This window comes from Anolis sagrei, chromosome 10 (assembly GCF_037176765.1).
Source record: "Anolis sagrei isolate rAnoSag1 chromosome 10, rAnoSag1.mat, whole genome shotgun sequence".
In the NCBI taxonomy this organism is placed as follows: domain Eukaryota; kingdom Metazoa; phylum Chordata; class Lepidosauria; order Squamata; family Dactyloidae; genus Anolis; species Anolis sagrei.
The window spans coordinates 2,767,914-2,781,458 of record NC_090030.1 but is presented as its reverse complement, the minus strand read 5'-3'; positions in this window follow the sequence as shown (position 1 = coordinate 2,781,458).

The window sequence follows — 13,545 nt, the reverse complement described above, 5'->3', positions numbered from 1 at the left end:
ATCAGATAAAACAGCAAATACAACTCATTACATATTAAAATATACAACTCAGTACAATAAAACCTCATCATTACATCATTACAGTTTCCTACGCCAAATCGTCAATCCAGTCATGGTCATAATCACATTCATAGTCGCAGTTCATCATAATCCATCACAGGGAAGGTTCCAGGTTCAGTCTTTGAATGCCGCATTCCAGAGCCATGTTTTTAACGATTTCCTGAATGCCAGGAGGGAGGGGGCAGATCTAACCTCTAGTGGGAGGGAGTTCCAAAGCCGGGGAGCCACCACCAAGAAGGCCCTGTCTCTCGTCCCCACCAACCGTGATTGTGAGGGTGGTGGGACCGAGAGCAGGGCCCCCCCCGGAAGATCTTAGTAGCCTTGATGGCTCATAGGGGAGAATCCGTTCGGACAGGTAAACTGGGCCAGAGCCGTTTAGGGCTTTATAGGTCAACACCAGCACTTTGAATTGTGCCCGGAAGCTGATCGGCAGCCAGTGAAGCTGGCGTAACAGAGGGGTCGTGTGCTCTCTGTACCCTGCTCCTGTTAACAGTCTGGCTGCCACGCGTTGGACTGATTGAAGCTTCCGGGCAGTCTTCAGAGGCAACCCCACGTAGAGAGCGTTGCAGTAGTCTAAACGGGATGTAACCAGAGCGTGGACTACCGTGGCCAAGTCAGACTTCCCAAGGTACGGGCGCAGCTGGCGCACGAGTTTTAATTGTGCGAAAGCTCCCCTGACCACTGCCGAGACCTGGGGTTCCAGGCTCAGCGATGAGTCCAGGGTCACTCCCAAGCTGCGAACCTGTACCACTGAATCGAGCTGTGTACTGGGGATTTTGGTAAATAGAATACTATATGTTTTCTTGATAATACACTTTGACATTACGCATAGATTGTTTTGTGTTTGTACTGTTACATATCAATTCAACTTAACAGAACCTCTCTTGTATGTATGTATACACACACACGTAGTATAGAATGCCAGCTCTAGAGATGCCGCTAAGCCTCCTGCCCAGCTCCAGATCCCAGGCATTGTGCATCTCCGAGGCCGCAAGCAGACTGTGCTGCTGTTGCGCTGGGGAGTTGTGTAACGGGCAGCGGCTGAGTCGCCCAGTGGCAATGACAACCCTCGCAGGAGGGCAGGAAAGGGCGCAGGTTACGTAAAAAATAAATACGGCAGGCTAAAAATAAGAAGAGACCCAAAGTCGTCTGGATTTCCTGCAACAGCTGCTCGATTTCTAATTTCAGAGTTTGGGGAAAGAGCCTGGCTTTTTCCGGCCTCTCCTGGAAGTGGCCTGGGAATAAATAAGAGGATCTGTTTGGAGCACCAGCATCCTCTTTCTCTCCTTAGCATCGCGGTCCGCGATATAGTTGGAGTTACACTTAAAATGTGTATGTATGTATGTGTGTGTGTATATAGGTAAAGGTTTCCCCTTGACATTAAGTCTAGTTGTGTCTGATTTTGGTGCCCATTTCCATTTCTAAGCTGAAGAGCCAGCATTGTCCATGGACACCTCCAAGGTCATGTGGCCAGCATGACTGCATCAATAGGTACTTCCTGCCAAGGCAGTACCTATTGATCTACTCGCATTTGCAAGTTTTCAAACTGCTAGGTTGGGGCACCCGGTGGCGCAGTGGGTTAAAGCACTGAGCTGCTGAGCTTGTTGATCGAAAGGTCGCTGGTTCAATTCTGGGGAGCGGCGTGAGCTTCCGCTGTCAGCCCTAGCTTCTGCCAACCTAGCAGTTCGAAAACCTAGCAGGTAGAATGCAAATTATTATTATTATTATTATTATTATTATTATTATTATTATTAAACTTTATTTGTACCCCGCTAGCATCTCCCAAGGGATTCGATGCGGCTTACAACAGGCCGGAGCCCAACACAACACAATACAACAATACAATATATAGCAAATAAAACAGTTAAAGCAGAAAAACAACAGCAATAACAATACAACAGGACATTATTAAAAACTGAGCCGGCCGGAGTAGTGTACAGGGTTAAAAAGTGCTGCAGTGTCGGAAGGATATGGGATTAAAATATAAGTGCAGTGTGCGGTGAGGGTGATCTTGACTCTACTAAAGTGCTTCTGGGCTTTGGGAGTGGGGTTCCTAATCTGAGAAGGCACGTTGGAACAGCCAGGCTTTCAGGTTCTTTCTGAAAACCACCAAAGTAAGGGCCTGTCTGAGATCTTTCAGGAGGGCATTTCAGAGGCAGGGGGCCACCACAGAGAAGGCCCTGTCCCGCGTCCCCACCAAATGCGCCTGCAACGCGGGCGGGATCACGAGCAGGGTCTCTCCAGATGACCGGAGTGAGCGTGTGTGTTCGTAGACTGTGATGCGGTCATGCAGGTAGGGTGGTCCCAAACCGTTCAGGGCTTTGTAGGTAAGCACCTGCACCTTAAATTGGGCTCGGAAAATAAACGGCAGCCAGTGGAGCTCCTTAAACAGGAGGGTTGACCTCTCTCTGTAATGGGCCCCCGTTAACATCCTGGCTGCTGCCCGTTGGACCAATTGGAATTTCCGAGCCGTTTTCAAGGGCAGCCTCACGTAGAGCGCATTGCAGTAATCCAGTCTAGAGGTGACTAAGGCATGGGGCACCCGGTGGCGCAGTGGGTTAAAGCACTGAGCTGCTGAGCTTGTTGATCGAAAGGTCGCAGGTTCGATTCCGGGGAGCGGCGTGAGCTTCCGCTGTCAGCCCTAGCTTCTGCCAACCTAGCAGTTCGAAAACATGCCAATGTGAGTAGATCAATAGGTACCGCTCCGGCGGGAAGGTAACGGCGCTCCATGCTGTCATGCTGGCCACATGACCTTGGAGGTGTCTACGGACAACGCTGGCTCTTCGGCTTAGAAATGGAGATGAGCACCAACCCCCAGAATCGGACATGACTGGACTTAATGTCAGGGGACTACCTGGCAGAAGCGGGGGCTAACGATGGGAACTCAGTGGGTTGTTGTAGGTTTTTCTGGGTTATATGGCCATGTTCTGGAGGCATTTTCTCCTGGCGTTTCACCTGCATCTATGGCAAGCATCCTCAGGGTGACGGGAACTCACCCTGCTCCACGGATTCCAACCGCTGACCTTCTGTTCGACAAGTTCAGCAGTTTAGCAGTTTAACCTGCTGTGCCACCGCAGCCCCTTTTCAATGAATATCTCAAACAGTTCAGGCAGGAAAATTGAGTTTCTGGAGTCAAACAACTACTTTCAAAGTACAGACTGCGCAATTAAACAGGAATAACACAGTTAAACCAGGAACAGAATATTTTTCAGATTTTGTTGCATAAATTCTGTCCAGGGCCGGGCTTTAGCACAGCTGATTAATCACCAGCAGGAATGGAGCCTCCAGTGGCGCAGTGGGTTCAACCCCTGTGCTGGCAGGACTGAAGACCGACAGGTTGCAGGTTCGGATCTGGGGAGAGGCGGATGAGCTCCCTCTATCAGCTCCAGCTCCTCGTGCGGGGACATGAGAGAAGCCTCCCACAAGGATGATAAAAACATCAAATAATCCGGGCGTCCCCTGGGCAACGCCCTTGCAGACGGCCAATTCTCTCACAACAGGAGCGACTCCTGACATGACAAAAAAACAAACAAACCAGCAGCAATACAATCACACCGATCAAAAGGTTGGCAGTTTGAAGCTTGGGTTAGAGTGAGCACCTGACTTTCAGCCCAGCTCACTGTCCACCTAAGCCAGTGTTTCTCAACCTGGGGGTCGGGACCCCTGGAGGGGTCACAAGGGGGTGTCAGAGGGGTCACCAAAGACCATCAGAAAACACAGTATTTTCTGTTGGTCACGGAAGTTCTGTGTGGGAAGTTTGGCCCAATTCAATCGTTGGTAGGGTTCAGAAGGCTCTTTGATTGTAGGTGAACTATAAATCCCAGCAACTACAACTCCCAAATGTCAAGGTCTATTTCCCCCAAATTTCATCAGTGTTCACATTTGGGCATATTGAGAATTTGTTCCATGTATGGTCCAGATCCATCATTGTTTGAGTCCACAGTGCTCTTTCGATGTAGGTGAACTACAATTCCAAAACTCAAGGTCAATGCCCACCAAACACTTCCAGTATTTTCTGTTGGTCATGCGAGCTCTGTGTGCCAAGTTTGACTCAATTCCATTGTTGGTGGAGTTCAGAATGCTTTTTGATTGTAGGTGAACTATAAATCCCAGCAACTACAACTCCCACAGGACAAAATCAATACCTTCCCCCAATCCTACCAGTATTCAGATCTGGGTGTATTGGGTATTTGTGCCAAATTTGGTCCAGTGGATGAAAATACATCCTGCATATCAGATATTTACATTACTATTCATAACAGAAGCAAAATGACAGTTATGAAGTAGCAACGAAACTAATTTTATGGTTGGGGGTCACCATAACATGAGGAAGTGTATTAAGGGGTCATGGCATTAGGAAGGTTGAGAAACACTGACCTAAGCCATTCAAAAACAGCTGTGAGCTGTGAGTAGAGTCATTAGGCACCGCTTACGCAGGGAGGTATTTTGTGGCACCATAAAAAGGAAGTACCAGAAAATTCTGGTGATCCAAGAAAGGAGGAAGCCTGTGATCCTCTTTGTCAGAGGATGCGGCAACTGCACCCTCCTGTGGCCGGAATTGAGCACAACCTCCAGGACACCAACACTGGGAAAAACGCCAACATTGAACATATGCCTCTACTGGAGCCTCCAGTGGCACAGCAGGTTAAACCGCTGAGATGCTGAACTTGTTGACTGAAAGGTCAGTGGTTTGAATCTGGGGAGCGGGTGAGCTCCTGCTGTTAGACCCAGCTTCTGCCAACCTAGCAGTTCGAAAACATGCAAATGTGAGTAGATCAATAGGTACCGCCGTGTATGTGTTCTGTGATCCGCCTTGAGTCCCCTTCAGGTTGAGAAGGGCGGAATATAAATGCTGTAAATAAATAAATAAAGTTCTGTTCCTGGTTTGAAAGTGTTAGGTTAGGTAAAGTTTTTCCCCTGGCATGAAGTCCAGTCGTGTCCAACTCATCTCCATTTCTAAGCCGAAGAGCCGGCATTGTCCATAGACGCCTCCAAGGTTATGTGGCCACTGGCATGACTGCATGGAGCACCCTTACCTTCCTGCCGGAGAGGTATCTATTGATCTACTCACATTTGCATGTGTTTGAACTGCTAGGTTGGCAGAAGCTAGGGCTAATAGTGGGAGCTCACGCCGCTCTCCAGATTTGAACCTGCAACCTTTCGGTCAGCAAGTTCAGCGTTTTAACCCACTGCGCCACCGGGAGTAATTTCCTGTTCAATTGTACAGTCCTTATTTTGAAAGTCATTGTTCCATTCCAGAAACTTTGTTGTTATTGTGGCATAAACGATGTTGAATGGGTTGGTGTAGGTAGAGGGTCCCAATGTCAAAGGAAGTCCAAAGCCAAGCCCAGGGCTTTTGCTATTGCAATTCTTGAGGATGATGATGATGATGATTATTATTATAGCCCACTTTCTCTCTCCTAGAAGAAGCTCAAAGTAGAGGGTCCCAATGTCAAAAGAAGCCCAGAGCCAAGCCCAAAGCTTGATGTGTATTATACTTGATGTGTATTATTATTGTTATTATTGTTATTATTATTATTACTATTGGTAGTAGTAGTATTTATAGCCTGCTTTTCTCTCTTAGAAGAGACTCAAAAGGAGCTGGCAAAGGTCTAGCATAGTCAAGCCGAGGGTCCTGGTGTTAAAAGATGCCCAAAGCTAAGCCCAGGGATGTTGTAATTACAATACTTGAGGATTGTTATTATTATTATTATTATTATTATTATTAGTATTATTATTATATTTGTAACCCACTTTCTCTCTCTTACAAGAAACTGAAAGCGGAGGGTCGTGGTGTCAAAGGAAGTCCAAATCAAGCCCAGGGCTATTGCTATTGCAGTACCTGAGGATTATTATTATTATTATTATTATTATTGTCAAAGGCTTTCATGGCCGGATCACTGGGTTGTTGTAGGTTTTTCCGGGCTATATGGCCATGTTCTGGAGGCAATTTTTCTCCTGACGTTTTGCCTGCATCTATGGCAAGCATCCTCAGAGGTAGTGAGGACCTCACTACTTCTGAGGATGCTTGCCATAGATGCAGGCGAAACGTCAGGAGAAAATACCTCTAGAACATGGCCTTATAGCCCGGAAAAACCTACAACCCATTATTATTATTATTATTATTATTATTATTATTATTATTATACTTGTAGCCCACTTTCTCTCTCTTAGAAGAAACTGAAAGCAGAGGTTCCCAGTGTCAAAGGAAGTCGAAAGCCAAGCCCAGGGCTGTTGTAATTACAATACTTGAGGATTATTATTATTATTATTATTATTATTATTATTATTTATAGCCCACTTTCTCTGTCTTAAAATACTCAAAAGCAGCTGACAAAGGTCCAGTAAAGTCAAGAAGTAGGTCTTGGTGTTAAAGGAAGCCCAAATCCAAACACAAGTCTATTGTTATTACAATACTTGAGGTCTGTTATGATTATTTATATCCATTTATAGCCATCTTTTACTCTCTTCAAAGACGGAAAAGTGGCTGACAAAGGTCTAGCAAAGGCACTCTCCCATTCAGGACAGCACAAGCCCCTTATGTTAGTGCAAACCATTGTACAAGGAGTTGCAACTATGTGTAGTCCGTACTAATGGACGGAATCCACTGTTGTGCAAGGGAGGGGCGTGCTCCCATGTTGCACTTTGCACAGTTGCTGATGCAGTGGTGAACGTGGCTCATTTGAGTAGTGAATCATGGCTCCAATTGCTGGGTGAGGCACTTCGAAAGCGAGGTTTGGGTTTCCAAAAGAAACGGCAGAAATGTGTCACTGTGTCGTCTACCAGGATCGTAACTGCACTTGGAGATGAAAGAAAGGCCGGATCGATTGGCCACAGCGGGAATGGCCCTTAAGAACAGAGCGGCTATTGAACCAAGCAACAAGGAGGCCAGCTGGGTAACGTTTTGTTTCCCTGGCAAATGACATCCTTTATGTTTGTAGGTGTGGATGCGAGAAAGAGAAGGTGTGAGTAATCTCACATATTTCTTCTAATGTGTCTATAAGCAGCCAAAGCCCAGCTAGAGGTTTGGAAGTCACTAGGATTATTATTATTATTTGAAACACAACAGGATGAGTCCACAGCAGACACTCTGCTGGCTGTTGTATTGGATCACATGTCGGACCCTTCCCAAGTGTCTAGGACTGTGTGATGTATCGGCGAATAATGCGTGCAGATCCCAGTAAGGTGGCCTTCTGCAGCTGGAAGGTGGTAATTTTGTCAGCGCCAATTGTGTTTAAGTGCAGGCCAAGGTTTTGAGGCACTGCACCCAGTGTGCCGATCACCACTGGGACCCCCTTGACTGGCTTGTGCCAGAGTCTTTGCAGTTCGATCTTTAAATCCTCATATCGTGTCAGCTTTTCCAGTTGCTTCTCGTCAATCTTGCTGTCACCTGCGATTGCGACATCGACGATCCATACTTTGTTTTTTAACACGATTGTGAGGTCAGGAGTCTTGTGCTCCAAAACTCTGTCTGTCTGAATCCGGATGTCCCAGAGTAGCTTGACGTGTTCATTCTCTGTAACTTTTTCCAGCTTGTGATCCCACCAGTTTTTTGTCGCAGGCAGGTGGTGTTTGTGGCACAAGTCCCAATGAATCACCTGAGCAAGGGTGTTGTGCCTCTGCTTGGAGTCTGTCTGCTTGATCTTCTTGCAGCACCTGAGGATGGGATCTGTTGTTTCACCTGCTTCCTTGCAGAGTCTACATTTGGGATCTGTTGTTGACTTTTCAATTCCGGCTTTGATGGCCTTGATTCGAATGGCTTGTTCTTGGGTTGCCAGAATCAGGCCCTCCTTGGTCTTCTTTTTCTGAGATATAAGCTCGCAAGTGCCATTGCAGGCTGTCTTATTGAAAGATGGTGATGGCAATGATACCCAATTGAACAATTTCAAAATCCTTGAGTTACCCTTTAAAAATGTCCTTGTTCTGACTTACATATGAATTCTACTACACAATATCCCAGAGTACTTGTAAGATATCAGTACAAACACAAAACAATCTATGCGTAATGTCAAAGTGTATTATCAAGAAAACATATAGTATTCTATTTACCAAAATCCCCAGCACATAGCTCGATTCAGTGGTACACAGAAATCAAAAGGCGCAACCGCTCTCAAACGTAACAGTTCTGGGTTTGGATAGGGATTCCACTGTGTATAGCAGTGGTTCTCAACCTTCCTAATGCCATGACCCCTTAATACAGTTCCTCATGATGTGTGGTGACCCCCAACCATAAAATTAGTTTCATTGCTACTTCATAACTGTCATTTTGCTCCTGTTATGAATCATAATGTAAATATCTGATATGCAGATTGTATTTTCATACACTGGATCAAATTTGGCACAAATACCTAATACACCTAAATTTGAATACTGGTGGGATTGTGGGAGGATATTGATATTGTCCTGTGTGAGTTGTAATTGCTGGGATTTATAGTTCATCTACAAAGAGCATTCTGAACTCCACCAACGATGGAATTGAATCAAACTTGGCACACAGAACTGCCATAACCAACCGAAAATACTGGAAGGGTTTGGTGGGCATTGACCTTGAGTTTTGGGAGTTGTAGTTCACCTACATTGAGAGAGCACTGTGGACTCAAAACAATGATGGATCTGGACCAAACTTGGCACGAATTCTCAATATGCCCAAATGTAAACACTGGTGGAGTTTGGGGAACATAGACCTTGACATTTGGGAGTTGCAGTTGCTGGGATTTATAGTTCACCTACAATCAAGGAGAATTCTGAACCCTACCAACGATTGAATTGGGCCAAACTTTCCACACAGAACCCCCATGACCAACAGAAAATACTATGTTTTCTAATGGTCTTTGGTGACCCCTCTGACACCCTTCCACGACCCCTTCAGGGGTCCCGACCCCCAGGTTGAGAAACACTGGTATATAGGCTTCAGGGATACATTCAATGAGAAAAGTCATATAAACAAAGTAAGCATAGAGTCATGAGGCTATATGTAAACTGAAGACAATGATGAGGATGAAGCGCCACTCTCAAAACAATCTTCATGGAAAAGATCCAACTCAAGTCCAGTGAAAAATGGAGCACTGCTTCTCAAAATAAGTCTTCAAAGGAAAGTCCCAATGGCATTCAACAAGGGTGCCTGCCCGGGTATTTTTGTACCCTGTTTCGGGGAAAGCAATCCCCTTCCTCAGGAGTTGATAAATTCAGCAACTCTAGACTCTTATCTATAACAAAACATAACATCACATAGAGTAACAAGTATTTTCCAGCACAATTACAGTAGTAAAGATAATGGATACATCAAGCATCAAACATAGACTCACATCATGCCAGGTAGCTTATACAAAAAGTGACTCTGCTTGAAGTAAATTCACACTGCGAGTAATTCTGAAGGGTCATCCACAGGTTTATAAAGAGTAATTAGAAACACTGCGAGAGTGCGAATTTACTTCAAGCAGAGTCACTTTTTTAAAAATATATTTTTATTAAGGTTTTTTTCAAACAAACCAGTTATATACACAAACCACAAGATACAATATTGACGCAACTAGTACATAAAACATATCTACCAAACCTCGAAACATCTAAATTTCCCACTACACCACTTCCTGCCAGAAACCTTGCTGGTAAGGAAAATTAAACGTTAGCCAGGGGTTGGGGAACGAGATGGTGAAGCATGGTGTGTCGAGGTGGGGGGGGGGGGGGGGAGGTTGGTGGGGGATGGGATGGGGTGATGGGGGACAATTACATTACAATACAGTGCACACAATACAACAAATGAACTTCCTCAACCTTCTGCGAGGCCATATCAGCTTTGTAAGATATACTTTCCATAAATAAACATAATTAAGCATCGTAGCCTTTCCCCTTTCGTCCTAATGTATTCATAAAACAATACTTTTCTTCTCGATTAGAGACAGGCCTTGTGAGAGTGGAGGTGAGAGTGTGGACAGCCACCCTCAATTATTGGCTGCATCTGTCTTTCTCAACATGTGGCCTTGCCCCATTAACTCTGAGAGATGAATTTCAGTCTACATGGAATAAGGCAGTGGCAATCAAAATCGCAACTCTAGGCTTCTCTCAAGGACAACTGCTAGGTATGGGATGGGACCAAGCCAAGGATCTTATTAGACAACGGATCCTGGATACAGAGCGACAATCAGACTTAGCCTGCTCTCCAGCATTCACCATTAGCGAAGATAGCAGATATCTTATCGCTCCCATGCCTTACCTAGCTAACCTGGAGGTGCCTAAACACCGAAGAGCTTTCACTTTGGCAAGATGCCATGCCCTTCCATCGGCAGTACTGGAGGGAAGGTACCGGAAGACCCCTGCCCAGGAGAGACTATGCCCGTGTGAGTCTGGCTACATCGAAACAACTGAACATGTGCTCCTCCAATGTGTGTTCTATAAAGACATTAGAGCTAATTTCATCACTCCATGGCTTTTAAAACATCCAGGGCGCACTGAAAGATATGACACCTCCCTGTTGCTCTCGGACTCTTGCTCTGCGACAACCTACAGTGTGGCCAAGTTCTGTGCAGCAGCAATTAACATTAGACGGCTGATGACCGACTCCACCAGGCAACTTCCTGCCGGGAATATAGATAGAATGATTTGTAATAACTGAAATGCTGTAAATGCTCCCCTCTCATCCCTTTTATAGCTTCCCAGTCGTCTGATATTTGCTATTAGCCGCCCCCTATTTTAGATTCATACATGCACTTTAAACTGTAAGTTTAGTCTGTTTTATCTTTTTAATTTGTCTCTTTTATAACATGTTTTTAATCTGCTTTTAATCTGCTTTTATACTTGATCCCTTCCTTGGGCACCGATGCCCCATTCTGTACTGTGCTGGTCAAAGACCGTAATAAATCATTGATTGATTGAATACTTTTCTTCTCCTTCAAGTATTGTCTCAAAGGAATCCAATCAATCCTCTTTTTTTTACTGGTATCATAAACAATGCTTGCCAGAGAGTCTAGTTCCATGAAATCTCTGATTTTTAATGTCCATGCTTCTATCGTCGGGAGTTCTTTTGTTTTCCATTTGCTGGCGAATACAGTTCTGGCCGCTGCCGTGAAATGGTACAATAGCATCTCCTTGTTATACTCTAATTTAAAGTCAATAAGGTGCAGTAGGTAGTATTCCGCTTTCAACTCAAACCTTACTTGGAGTATACCCTGCACTTCGCGGTGAATTTCCCTCCAAAAAGCCCTGACTCTTCTACAGTCCCACCATATATGTAGGTATGTACCCAGGTGTTTCCCGCATTTCCAACATAGCTTGTTAACCCCTTTTTGAAATTTCGCTAACCTTTGGGGGGGTTAGATGCCACCGCACGAACATTTTGTACCAGCTTTCCATAATACTTACAGACTTGGCAAATGTTATTTTAAATCTCCATATATCCTCCCATTCCTTAAGTCGAATGGAGTGCCCTAGATCTATGGCCCAGGAGATCATGTTCTCTTTTATTAAATCGGTTTCATAGAATCATAGAATCAAAGAGTTGGAAGAGACCTCCTGGGCCATCTTCCAGTCCACCCCCATTCTGCCAAGAAGCAGGAATATTGCATTCAAATCACCCCTGACAAATGGCCATCCAGCCTCTGCTTAAAAGCTTCCAAAGAAGGAGCCTCCACCACACTCCGGGGCAGAGAGTTCCACTGCTGAACGGCTCTCACAGTCAGGAAGTTCTTCCTAATGTTCAGATGGAATCTCCTCTCTTGTAGTTTGAAGCCATTGTTCCATTGCGTCCTAGTCTCCAAGGAAGCAGAAAACAAGCTTGCTCCCTCCTCCCTGTGGCTTCCTCTCACATATTTCTGTGAACCATTCAAGCAATTTCTGATATAAACCTTTTATTAGCTTCTTTTCTCTCTTCATAATTGATTCCCAGAATGTCTCCTGAGGAGCAAAACCCATTTTGTGGTCTTCTTTGTAGCTTTCTAGCACTTGGAGATAATGAAACAAGCAGAGTCACTTTTTGTATAAGCTACCTGGCATGATATAAGAGTCTAGAGTTGCTGAATTTATCAACTCCTGAGGAAGGGGACTGCTTTCCCCGAAACAGGGTACAAAAATACCCGGGCAGGCACCCTTGTTGAATGCCATTGGGACTTTCCTTTGAAGACTTATTTTGAGAAGCAGTGCTGCATTTTTCACTGGACTTGAGTTGGATCTTTTCCATGAAGATTGTTTTGAGAGTGGCACTTCATCCTCATTATTGTCTTCAGCTTACATATAGCCTCATGACTCAATGCTTACTTTGTTTATATGACTTTTCTCATTGAATGTATCCCTGAAGCCTATACACTAGGCCTGGGTAACAACGGAAAAATTTGTTTCTAAAATCGATTCGTTTTTTGGGGGGTTTTGCGTTTCGTTATTTAAAATAATTACAAAATTTTCCTTTTAAAAAGTTCGATATTTACGAAATTTCGTAAATGTGAAAAAAAATACAAAACATTAACGAATCGATTTCCGAAACAATAACGAATCGATTCGTTAATGGCGGACACGACCGCGAAATACGCTAAAAAACCTCCAAAACCTTCTGAAGCTTCCCTCTCCCTCTGTTGTTGACTGTTGGTGTGATGTTATAATTTTTTTTCACTAATTAAACAAAAAACTTGCCCCAGACATGCGGAAATAATAACGAAACGACCTCAGAACAATAACGAAACGAATACAATAACGAAATACGAAGCATTTATAAAACGTGTTTAAAAATTCGTTTTTTTAAAAAATTGCTCCAGAATGGTTCGTTATCGTTTTGTAATTAAAAAAATTAACGAATTATTAACGAATTACGAATTAAGGAAACGAAACCGCCCAGCCCTACTATACACAGTGGAATCCCTATCCAAACCCAGAACTGTTACGTTTGAGAGCGGTTGCTCCTTTTGATTTCTGTGTACCACTGAATCGAGCTATGTGCTGGGGATTTTGGTAAATAGAATACTATATGTTTTCTTGATAATACACTTTGACATTACGCATAGATTGTTTTGTGTTTGTACTGTTACATATCAATTCAACTTAACAGAACCTCTCTTGTATGTATGTATACACACACACGTAGTATAGAATGCCAGCTCTAGAGATGCCGCTAAGCCTCTTGCCCAGCTCCAGATCCCAGGCATTGTGCATCTCCGAGGCCGCAAGCAGACTGTGCTGCTGTTGTGCTGGGGAGTTGTGTAACGGGCAGCGGCTGAGCCGCCCAGTGGCAATGACAACCCTCGCAGGAGGGCAGGAAAGGGCGCAGGTTACGTAAAAAATAAATACGGCAGGCTAAAAATAAGAAGAGACCCAAAGTCGTCTGGATTTCCTGCAACAGCTGCTCGATTTCTAATTTCAGAGTTTGGGGAAAGAGCATGGCTTTTTCCGGCCTCTCCTGGAAGTGGCCTGGGAATAAATAAGAGGATCTGTTTGGAGCACCAGCATCCTCTTTCTCTCCTTAGCATCGCGGTCCGCAATATAGTTGGAGTTACACTTAAAATG